This window comes from Bubalus bubalis, chromosome 9 (assembly GCF_019923935.1).
Source record: "Bubalus bubalis isolate 160015118507 breed Murrah chromosome 9, NDDB_SH_1, whole genome shotgun sequence".
NCBI classification, from domain to species: domain Eukaryota; kingdom Metazoa; phylum Chordata; class Mammalia; order Artiodactyla; family Bovidae; genus Bubalus; species Bubalus bubalis.
This window is the reverse complement of record NC_059165.1, coordinates 57,331,060-57,343,299: the sequence shown is the minus strand read 5'-3', so window position 1 is coordinate 57,343,299 and position 12,240 is coordinate 57,331,060. Positions and strand designations below refer to the sequence as shown.

The 12,240-nt window shown below is 42.5% G+C and overlaps 1 long non-coding RNA gene across 2 annotated transcripts; it reads left to right on the top strand.

The window, feature by feature from the left end:
• The first annotated feature begins 317 nt into the window (after positions 1-317).
• LOC123466152 lies at positions 318-12,240 on the top strand. 2 transcript variants are annotated; one of them, XR_006641401.1, is made up of 4 exons: positions 318-5,434; positions 8,009-8,251; positions 11,886-12,086; positions 12,181-12,240. It is a non-coding gene; the product is annotated as an uncharacterized LOC123466152 (long non-coding RNA). The 2 variants fall into 2 exon arrangements; XR_006641400.1 differs by lacking the exon at positions 12,181-12,240 and having other exon boundaries at positions 318-2,431; positions 4,314-5,434; positions 11,886-12,174.

Below are 12,240 nucleotides of genomic sequence, written 5' to 3'. Positions count from 1 at the left end.
AATGGAAGCTATGACATCATCATCATATGGAACACTATCAAAGATCTTGATTCTAAGAAACAGGAGTCCTTGGGGGCAAGCAACAGAACCAATTCTGGCTCATTTAACCCCTCCCATACTTCACCCCCTCCACCCCTCCCCCCAAAAAGAAGACTTCTGCTCATAGATCCCAAGGAAAAGGCAGTAAACCAGATTTTTTCCTCTTTTTTCCATTTATTTATTTAGTTGTGTCAGGTCTTAGTTGCAGCATGTGGGATCTTCATGTGGCATGGGGGATTTTTTTTTTTTTTTCTGTTTTTTGGTTGTGGCATGGGGGATCTAGTTTCCCAACCAGAAATTGAACCCCTGGGCCCCCTGTATTGGGAGTGTGGCGTCTTAACTACTGGACCACCAGAGAAGTCCCCAAACCAGGTTTCTGAAAGCATGGGAACCAAGATAGCTCAGGGAGCAAGGTCCCTGATCACCTGTACCAGATGAATCAACTTCGTTTTTTTCTGTCTCTGCTTCATTTGTCCCACAATTGTATTTCCTGGGAGAGAAAGTCTGGTTGGCCAAACTTGGGTCTTATGCCTACAAGTCCGCAGGGGGGACGTCAGAGCTCCTTGATTGATATTCCTATCAAGCCCACCTGCAGTGGGAGAGTGGGAGAGGAGTCCTGCCACCTCCAGGGGGTGTAGATAATAGAAAGGCAATAAGAATTTCATGATTGAGAGAGCTGCTGGGGAGGAGAAGTAATGGAAGAATCACCACCACGGTACTTTGTGGGGGAAATTGAGTCACTGAATGAAAGCAGTTTTCCTGAGGGTCACAGTGAACAGCAGAAATGAAACGTTCTGACTCCTAAGAGCCAAATGCGGAGTTCTCCCTTATTCTGTCCAGCTTGCTAAAGCAGTGGTAGAGACCTGGCAGTGCATCAGGATTACTTACCTGTGGAACTTGTTAAAAATAGAGGAGCTGGGTTTGGCATGGGGCTGGTACCTCTGTATTTTTAATAAGCTTCTCATCTGATGCTGTTTACAGCTAACTTGGAGGCCCATTACACCAAATCTCCACAGGCTCCAATATAGAAAAAGAACATTATAGAATGAAAAATGAAAGAATGTGATTTTAGGAAAGAGATTCAGGTTTGGTAATAAAGTTTTTGAGGTCCAGTTAGTGTTAGCTATCTCCGTGGTTTGGGGTTTGGAGAAGGTGAGGACAGGGAGAATTCTTCCTTGTTTATGACGAGCCTGGGCCAAGTAGATTAGGAGGTTAGGCCATTGTCCCAGAAAGCACTTGCAATTGAGCACTGTGGAGAGGGGCTGGGGCCCCTCTGGGGCTGTCCTGACCATCTATAGTGTGAAGGGGGAGGATCAGATTATATGGATAGATTACCCAAGGGCTAAGATCTGGAGTGTAGAAAGGGTTGGGCAAAAAGGCCTGAGCTGACACAGAGAGGAAAAGGATCTGTTACCTTTATCTTTCTGTTTCATCACAACTGATGACAGGCCACACCAAGTCTCTTAACCAGCTTGGAGCATGGAGGAGAAGGGGGAATGCTGTTCTTCTGCTGGGAAGCTGCATGCCTCCACTTCTCACCTGGCTACTCCCATCCATCCTTCAGACCCTTGCTTAAATATCATCCTCCTTCCTGGCCCCCAAATCTAACGAGGCCCCCAGCTGTTCTCTCTTGTAGATGCCTGTTCTTTCCCAGGGCCAGTTTCTTGGGCATGCAGCTTGAGCAAATCACAGGGCCCTGTACTTAGGAGGACTAAGCTTGGTTGGTTGGATGCTCTGCTGTTGTCATCTTGCAATTCTTCATAATTTTTGAACAAAGGGCTCTCCATTATCATTTTGACTAAGTTCTGATGATCATATAGCTGGTCCTGTTCGTTCCCTTCCTTAAACTTAGCATCATTTAATTTCAATAGCTCTAGCATCTAATTCTATGCCTATCACTATAGTATAGATTTGATAAACATTAGGTTTAATCATTTGAAATTATTATTTGACTATGTTTGGCTTATTAAAAAACATTCATGTGATTCAACTTAAAATATTCTGAGTGACTGCATAAATGAATGACGGAAAGAAGACAGATGCCTTGAACACAGTGAGTTGCTCACCCAGTATCCGCCTTCTTCCTTCCTACCTACCTTCCACCAGTTTTGATTGTGTCCATCTCCTCCCCAGTGATTCAGAGAAGGAGACTCCATCCCTAATTCCAGGGTAAATCCTGATCAGTCTATGTCTTCTTTCTTCTAAGAATAATCTTTCTTTTTTCTCTGGACATTGTCAGGTTTGGAGGAGACCTGCTGTAGCCATCTGCCAGTCTAACAACAACAACAACAACAACAACTCAAAGCAGAGAGCAGACGTCAAGAGATTTCAGGAAAGCAGTATCAGGATATGTTGTGGATAGCCTGTAATCTACCCCTGAACTTCATATTATGTGAGATAATAAGATTTGTGTGCTGTTCATTTTGATCGTCTATTGTTATGAAACAGTTATCCCAAAATGGAATGGCTTGCAACAGCATCCATTTTATTATATTTCACAATTTTGTGGGCCAGGGAGCCAAGCAGAACTCAACAAGGAGTCACTCAGTGCTGTTCAGCTGACTGATGGCCCGGACTGAAGAGTCCAGGATGGCTTCCTCGTGCTCGGCATCTTGGTGGTGATGGCTTGAAGGCTTTTTGTTCGTTTTTTCATTAATTAGTTCTTGGCTGTGCCGGGCCTTTGCTGCTACATGTGCACTGTCTCTAGTTGCAGTGGGTGGGCTTGCTTTCTGGTTGCATGCGGCGGCTTCTCTCGTTGTAAAGCACCAGCTCTGGGCACATGGGCTTAGTTGTTGTGGCACACGGTAGTTGCTCCTTGGCAGGTGGGATCTTTCTGGACCAGGGATCGAAACTGTATCCCCTGCATTGGCAGGCCAGTTCTTAACCTCTGGATCACCAGGGATGTCCCATGGCTTGAAATTTAAGTTCAACTGACACCTTCAGCCAGAACATGTCCATGTGGGCTCTCCAGCGTGGCCATCCAAGGCAGTCAGGCTTTTCACAAGAAGCACAGGGCTCTCAAAGCGCTGTAAGAGGCAGAAAGCAGGAGATTCCAGTCTCTTTAGGCCCAAGACTGGACTGGCACAGAATCATTTCTATCATGTACTATGGATCAAAGCAGGCACAAAAGCCACCCAGATTCAAATAGAGATGACATAGATTCTATCGCCTGAGGGGAAGAGTCCTGAACATCACATAAATCAACTGAAAACAGGTTTTCTGTTATTTACAGTCAAAGGGGTCAGAAATAATTAAAGAAATTCAAGGTTCTTTCAAGCCTGGGAAGATATTTCTTCCTGTTCCTACGATATAGAGGTCAGTAAACTTTTTTGTTAAGGGCCAGATAGTAAATATTTTTAAGTTTTACTGGTCACACAATCTCTTTTGCAACTATTTGGCTTTGCCAATGACACATGAAACCAGCCATGGGAAATATTTAAACAACTGATATGTGTTCCAAAAATTTTTATTTGTGATCACCAAAATTTGAATTTCATATAATTTTCATGCATCATGAAACATTTTTTCCCAACTATTTAAAAATGTAAAAGCAATTCTTAGCTTTTGGAATGTACAAATAAAGAAGGCAGGGCAGATTTGATCCCCAGACCACATTTTACCTACCCCAGCTGTAATGTAGCAAGCTTGCTCCAGGCTCAGGGCCTTTGCATGTGCTGAATTTCTGTCTGGAATACTCCTCTCCAAGGTCTTCATGTGATTTGTACCTTCACTTCATTTAGGTTTTAACTCAGATATTACCGCCTCAGAACAGCCTTCTCTGATCATTCTATCTGAAATAGTTCCCTAGCTATTTATATTAGCCCCTTATATTTTCTTGATAGCACTTCTCACTGTCTGATAGGCATCAGATAGCACTGTCTGATGTTTTGTTCCTTTATGTCATATGTTTATTTGCTGCCTCTTTTTGACCTTCAACAGAGTAGGAGTTAAATGAAGCCTGTCCTGTTCTCTTTTGTATACACCTTACCTAGTACAGTGCCTGGCACGTAATGGATACTCAATAAATATTCATTGAATTTGTATCGAATGGTTCCAGTGCAGTTCTCTGGGGCTTGACAAGAACATAGATGCCTACTGAATTCATATGTACTGAATGAGAGGAAGATAATTAAAGCAGAAGGAGATCACCTTATCATCTGCGCTCAGAGAAGCATTGGTCCCTCTGTTATTCCCTGTGTTTCAGGAAAATGCCAAAGGAAAAACTCCTATCTTCTTGTATAATTCTGAAATAAATTGTTTTCCTTTCTTGGCAGGTGTTTCCAAATAGATACCTTGCCTGTTTAGAGGCAGGAAAAAAGGAAACCAAACCACCTTATTTGAGGACAGAGAGTGTCATCTTGGTAGTTTTGAAATAGTGTTTGGAAGCTAGATTCTTCTAGACTACTAAGGTATGATTTCCCAGAAATTCCTAAGATCCCTGAAGGAAAATGGCAAAGGTCTTTGACGTCACGACAACAATCGAGATGACCGAGTTGGGAATAACATCAGGGTAAACTTGTCATCTGGAGAGAGAAGGAAAAAAGCAGTAGGTGTAACATTTGGGATAAGAAGATTTGAGCTTGAACAAAGTGTACGGGGTGGTGTTGGGTGGTGGCCAGAGCCCAGCCATTTGGCAGTGGGCTTTGCAAGCCTGGGGACAGAAGTGGCTTCCATCCAGTCCTGCCTTTACTTATTAAAACAAACAATTGCCAGAGTAGAAGGAGCCTGCTGTAGGTGAATACAGAAAACAGGAAGTATCCATGGGAAGCAGTGAGGGCTCCAATCTAGTGGATCTTAGAACTTAGGACTTTCCGAGTTCAGTGAGTTCAGGTGATGAATAGAGCTTTAGGGCACAAAGTAGAAATGGAGAGTGAGGCTGATGCAGAAGGTGACAAGAGGCTGATCTGAGAATGCTGAACACAGTGTGGGCTGTGTTCATAGGATGACTTGCCAAAGGAAGTAACTTTGGCTTTAGGCAGTTGACTCCATTTTCAGGGGATGAAGCAGAAAGAAGAGAGATGTAGACTTTTTGGTTGCAAATGGTGGGAAAGCTAACAAAATGTTGCCAGAGTTTAAAAAGGGAATTTATTGATTCACGTAATTGATAAGTATGGCCTTAGGTATGCCCAGATCTAGGATTTAATTTTTTTAAAAGATTATTTATTTTTGGCTGCATCGGGTCTCTGTTGCTGCACAAGGGCTTTCTATACTTGGAGTGAGCGAGGGCTACTCTTTGCTGTAGTGTGTGGGCTTTTCACAGTGGTGGCTTCTCTTGTTGCAGAGCATGGGCTCTAGGCATGCAGGCTGAAGTAGTTGCAGTGCACGGGCCTAGTTGCCCTATGGCATGTGGAATCTTCTGGAGCAGGAATCAAACCCATGTTCCCTGCATTGGCAGGTAAATTCTTAACCATTGGGCCACCACCAATAATGTCTTTGGTAACTTTTGGTCTTTCTTCATCTCTCAATTCCTCTTTCCTTTGTATTGGCCCTCCCCATGATCAGCTCTTAGTATATACCCATCCAGCTTTAAGTTCAGTAAAGAGTTTATTTGGCCTAATTTTTCTAGCAAGTCCAAGGATCCTATCTCATTGCTTTTGATTGGTCACGTGCCCATCCTTTGAACCCAGGGATTGCAATGTTTTATTGATCAACTCTGGGTTACATTCCCTCTCCTTGAAGTTTGGTGCAGTCAGCTCCAACCAGATTACTTGGACTAGATATGAGGAAGAAGTGGGTTTCCTAAGAAAAACTGAGATACCATCATCATAACTCAGTATGGATGCTGGGTAGGCAAAACAAAATAAAATGAAAATAAAAACCAGATGACAGACATCTGCAACCAATAATCCACACACTCACATAAAATTGAATTGGAAGCTACCATCTATCATCAGCTCATGAATATATTATTAACTAAATGCTATCAGCAGGTCTTAGATATTCAGTTGTTCTCATACTGACAGAATTTTATCCTCTGGTTTAAATCAACATTAGGGAGTTAGACAAAAAAGATCTTCATGACCCACATAATCACGATGGTATGATCACTCACCTAGAGCCAGACATCCTGGAGTGTGAAGTTGAGCATTTCTTAGGAAGCATCACTACAAACAAAGCTAGTGGAGGTGATGGAATTCCAGTTGAGCTATTTCAAATCCTGAAAGATGATGCTGTGAAAGTGCTGCACTCAATATGCCAGCAAATTTGGAAAACTCAGCAGTAGCCACAGGACTGGAAAAGGTCAGTTTTCATTCCAATCTCAAAGAAAGGCAATGCCAAAGAATGCTCAAACTACCGCACAATTGCACTCATCTCACATGCTAGTAAAGTAATGCTCAAAATTCTCCAAGCCAGGCGTCAGCAATATGTGAACTGTAAACTTCCAGATGTTCAAGCTGGATTTAGAAAAGGCAGAGGAACCAGAGATCAGATTGCCAACATCTGCTGGATCATGGAAAAAGCAAAAGAGTTCCAGAAAAACATCTATTTCTGCTTTATTGACTATGCCAAAGCCTTTGACTGTGCGGATCACAACAAACTGTAGAAAATTCTTAAAGAGATGGGAATACCAGACCACCTGATCTGCTTCTTGAGAAATCTGTATGCAGGTCAGGAAGCAACAGTTAGAACTGGACATGGAGCAACAGGCTGGTTCCAAATTGGGAAAGGAGTACATCAAGGCTGTATATTGTCACCCTGCTTATTTAACTTATATGCAGAGTACGTCATGAGAAATGCTGGGCTGGAAGAAGCACAAGCTGGAATCAAGAAATATCAGTCGGGAGAAATATCAGTCACCTCAGATATGCAGATGACACCACCCTTATGGCAGAAAGTGAAAAAGAACTAAAGAGCCTCTTGATGAAAGTGAATGAGGAGAGTGAAAAAGTTGGCTTAAAGCTCAACATTCAGAAAACGAAGATCATGGCATCTGGTCCCATCACTTCATGGAAAATAGATGGGGAAACAGTGGTAACAGTGTCAGACTTTATTTTTTTGGGCTCGCAAATCACTGCAGATGGTTATTGCAGCCATGAAATTAAAAGACGCTTGCTCCTTGGAAGGAAAGTTATGACCAACCTAGACAGTATATAAAAAAGCAGAGACATTACTTTGCCTACAAAGGTCTGCCTAGTCAAAGCTATGGTTTTTCCAGTGGTCATGTATGGATGTGAGAGTTGGACTATAAAGAAAGCTGAGTGCAGAAGAATTGATGCTTTTGAACTGTGGTGTTGGAGAAGACTCTTGAGAGTCCCTTGGACTGCAAGGAGATCCAACCAGTCCATCCTAAAGGAAATCAGTCCTGGGTGTTCATTGGAAGGACTGATGCTGAAGCTGAAACTCCAATACTTTGGTCACTTGATGTGAAGAACTGACTCATTTGAAAAGACCATGATGCTGGGAAAGATTGAAGGCAGGAGAAGGGGACGACAGAGGATGAGATGGTTGGATGGCATCATTGACTCAATGGACATGAGTTTGAGTAAACTCAGGGAGTTGGTGATGGACAAGGAGGGCCTGGCCTGCTGCAGTCCATGGGGTCACAAAGAGTTGGTCACAACTGAGTGACTGAAGGAGTTAACACCAAGGACAGAACTGAGGGAGTTAATACCAAGGACAGAAACTAATCATCATAAATGGAGAAAAACATTATCCAAAGTGATTTAAAGCAAAAGCACAGAATAACATAAACTTGGTAATTAAATTTGGTGATTGGAAATGCAACTACTGCCCAGTAGCCCTTGGATTACAAGGTGACAAAACTCTAGAAGACAAGAAATGCTCATTCTTATTTAGATGTGTCTCAAGACATGTTTCACCTTCAACTTAGAAATAATTAATGAAGTCCTTCTAATACTTGATAAAGTGTGTACTTGGGTCCTATGTCTACCTCACTTTATGTTCATGACACCATACCCTTCTAGTCCTCCACATTTCTGACTTTTCCATTTCTGTATCCTTTATCCAGGCCTGAACCATTGGTATTTTCTAGAGCTTCATCATTGACTCCCAGATCTGCTCTTCTTACAAACTCTTGCAGAGTAGCTCTTCATTCATGCTTTTCAACAGATGCCCAAGGACAGCATCCTTTGCGCCAGGTACAGTACCAACCATCCTTGAAGGTTAACTCCTGATCATCCCACAAGCTATGACACCCAACTCTCCGAAGTCCAGACCTCTCCTTTCAGATTCAAACTTGGACATTCACATGGTAGGTACTTTATAAAGAATTCTTGATCCATGAATAAATGAACGAATGCTTTTCCCTTAATGTTGCAAGTTCAACATACGTCACAATGAAATCTTCTTCCTGCCTGATCCTGTTACTACTTGTACTTGGTAATTCCCTCAGGGATAGAAACCTCAGGTTTATGCTGCCACCTCCTTCTTGGCTCCTTCACACTCAGTTCAGTTCAGTTGCTCAGTTGTGTCCAGCTCTTTGCAACCCCATGAATCGCAGCATGCCAGGTCTCCCTGTCCATCACCAACTCCTGGAGTTCACTCAAACTCATGTCCATTGAGTTGGTGATGCCATCCAACCATTTCATCCTCTGTCGTCCCCTTCTCCTCTTGCCCTCAATCTTTCCCAGCATCATGGTCTTTTCCAATGACTCAGCTCTTCACATCAGGTGGCCAAAGTATTGGAGTTTCAGCTTCAACATCAGTCCTTCCAATGAACACCCAGGACTGATCTCCTTTAGAATGGACTGGTTGGATCTCCTTGCAGTCCAAGGGACTCTCAAGAGTCTTCTCCAATGCCACAGTTCAAAAGCATCAATTCTTCTGCACTCAGCTTTCTTTATAGTCCAACTCTTACATCCATACATGACCACTGGAAAAACCATAGCTTTGACTAGATGGACCTTTGTAGGCAAAGTAATGTCTCTGCTTTTTAATATGCTGTCTAGGTTGGTCATAACTTTCCTGCCAAGGAGTAAGCGTCTTTTAATTTCAAGGCTGCAATCACCATCTGCAGTGATTTTGGACTCTTTGATTTTGGATTCCTTTGCAATAAGTTTTACTAATTTTAACTCAATATTTCTTCTGTTTGTCTCCTTCCCCTTCATCTCCACTCCTCCTGTCCTAATTCAGACTTGTAGCACCTTCTACTTGGATGCTTCCATAGCCTCCCTACTCATCTGTCTGCCTCTAAATGTGTCCATATAGCATCACACTCCCCTCTTCAGCGACTCTCTGTTGCTTATAAACAAAGCTCATACTCCTTAAAATGCCAAATAAAGTTCCCTGTGTCCTGCTCTTTGCCTCTCTTTCCAGTCTTATCTTGAACATGGTTTGGCTCAAATGTTGATTATTTCTTGCACACCAGCACCCAGATTCATGGCGTTGCTCATGCTCTACTTCCTGTCTGGAATATGACCTACCCTGTACTCCCATTTCTGCACATCATTTATGCTTCCAGTGAGATATCATATCCTCTGGAAAACATTGTCAACCCTCTGTAGACGGATCTGGGTGCCCTCTAGCTGGCTTCCATAGCACAGTGGCCATCCCACCATCATTACATGATTAACATCAGATCCTCTTACTTCAACCTGGACTCCTGTGTGAGTTCCTTGAAGATATGGGCATGTCTTGTTCATCCTTGATTCCTCAGTGCCTACCCACTACCTGAAACACAGTGGGATTTCATGTCTGCTGAAGGACTATATTTTAAGTGGAGCAGGTATATTAGCCTTGGTACTTTTATAGTGTGAAAAAAGCACTCCCTAAAATACTAAAAGCTAGAGGATATGCTATCCAAGACCGAGATCAAGGGTTATCAGTAGAAATTTGGAGGTAATCTAATTTGCATTTTCTGGCCCAAAAGATTAACTCCAGGCAAATACTAAAGACCCTAAAATATTAATATTTATGCTGATTTGATACCATGGGATTTGCTGCTGCTGCTAAGTCGCTTCAGTCATGTCTGACTCTGTGTGACCCCACAGATGGCAGCCCACCAGGCTCCCCCGTCCCTGGGATTCTCCAGGCAAGAACACTGGAGTGGGTTGCCATTCCCTTCTCCAATGCATGAAAGTGAAAAGTGAAAGTGAAGTCACTCAGTCGTGTCCGACTCTTAGCGACCCCGTGGATTGCAGCCTACCAGGCTCCTCCATCCATGGGATTTTCCAGGCAAGAGTACTGGAGTGGGGTGCCATCACCTTCTCCGACCATGGGATCAGGGAATGGCAAATTTTAAAAATCAGATATTTCTCTAACTTAAACAGTTTATTTACTTATAGTCAGATATTTTAAACCTTTTCCTGAATTTTCAGACTAATACTTTCTAAATTAATCTGAAATCCATTCAGATTATCAACCAGTTGTAGCAGAGTGAATTGTGGGGAAAAGATGGAAATAAGATGAGAAGAGGTATTCTGGGTCAGATCATGCTTTTGCTTTTACTTTGGTAAGATGGAAAACTGTTGGAGAGTTTTGATTAGAGGAGATTATTGATGAAATTTTATGCTCTGATAGGATCACTCTGGCTGCTTGGAGGAGGCTTTAACTATAAATAGGCAGCATGGGCAAAGCCAAGAGACTAGTTTTAGAACTGTTGTCATTCTAGGCAAAAGATAATGGTGACTTGGAGCAGGGTGGTAGCCAGGAGGCAGAAAAGTAGGCAGATTATAGGTGTATATCAAAGACTCAGCCAAAAGAATTTGCCGGTAATTGGACGTGGATTGTAGAGAGGGGAAAAAATGGGTAATTCCAAGGATTTGGGGTTGAACAACTGCAAGAATGGATTTGCTATTAGGAGGAGCAGGTTTAGGGGAAAAAATCAGTTCAGTTCTGGTCCCTTTTTCTGTTTGTGTCTGTTAGATGTACAAGAGGGGAATACTGAACAGCTGAGTTGTGGGTACCTGTCTGGAGTTCAGAAGGGAGATCAAAGGGAGGATAGATATTTGAAGGTTTTAGCCTACAAATGGTATTTGCAGACATAAGGCAGGTAGGGGTCATCTAGGAAGTGTGTAAGGTATAGAGGTTTGAGGACCAACTTAGAACTGTCTGGTGTTCAGAAGTTGGGAAAATGAGGAGGAATCAGCAAAGGAGGCCAAGGTGGAGAGACCAGTGAGAAAGGAGATCCAAGAGGCAGTGAGTGGGTGGTGACCCAGGGGTCAAGTGAAGAAAGATTATTGTGCCTCAAATAAAAAACAATCTACCAAATTCTAATTTACCCTAAGTCTCAGTGGATAGTGTTTTTCTGTATGTGTACATGTGTGTGTCTGTGTGTGTACGTATAATTTTTTGGCTTGAGGTCACTCAGCTACTATATATTTCCTTTGTTCCCCACCCCCCCAACCCCCCACAGGGATTCTGAGTCCCATGTAGTTCTGGACTTCATTACTGAGTCTATGTGGTCATGAATTTTACTAGTTCTCTTTTCCTCTTGTGGTAATTGCAAGATCAGTTCACCTTCGTTTCTACACTTCTAAGGAAAATCTAAAGCCCTGAGCACCTGCTGGGGCTTCCCATTTATAAAATCATTCATTCATTCACCAAATAGTTACTGGGAATTTACAATGCACAGGCACTGTTCTAGGCCCTGGATTTACACCTGTGAACCACTGAGTCCCAGCACTGTCTATGCCAACAAAGAGCTTACATTCTAGCAGAGGGGGAGGAGTGGAAGAGAGGGAGATGATGTGTGTGGGGTCAACAAATAAACAAAATAGCTCCAAATTGTTATGTCTACACTGAAGGAAACAATCAGGAGTCTGATATGTAGAATAATAGTGCAGACTAAGTTTGGGGACTATTTTCCACTAGGACAGCAGGGAAGCTTCTCTAAACTCGAAGATCCTGATGGTTCCAAAGTAACCAGCAGATCTATTTCTTTTTAGAATCCTGAATTGAACTTGAGGCTCTTGTTAGAACAAGGGAGGAAGTCTACCTCCAGTTCCATCTTCATGCAAGCATCTGCCCTCAACAGTTTACAGGAGTAGGCTGAAAATCAGTTCTTTTACAATTTTATCTAACGTCTGCCAGAAGAAACAGAAGATTATAAAAATGAGACTTACCAAAGTTCATCTTCCAACAAAGAGGTTAGTAATCATTTAATTTTTATTTATTTGTTAATTTTGTTTTCCCCCTCACCATTTAATTTTTAATATTTATCTATTTATTTGGCTATACCAGGTGTTATTTGAGGCATGTGGGATCTAGCGTCCTGATCAGAGATTGAACCCTGGCCTTGGG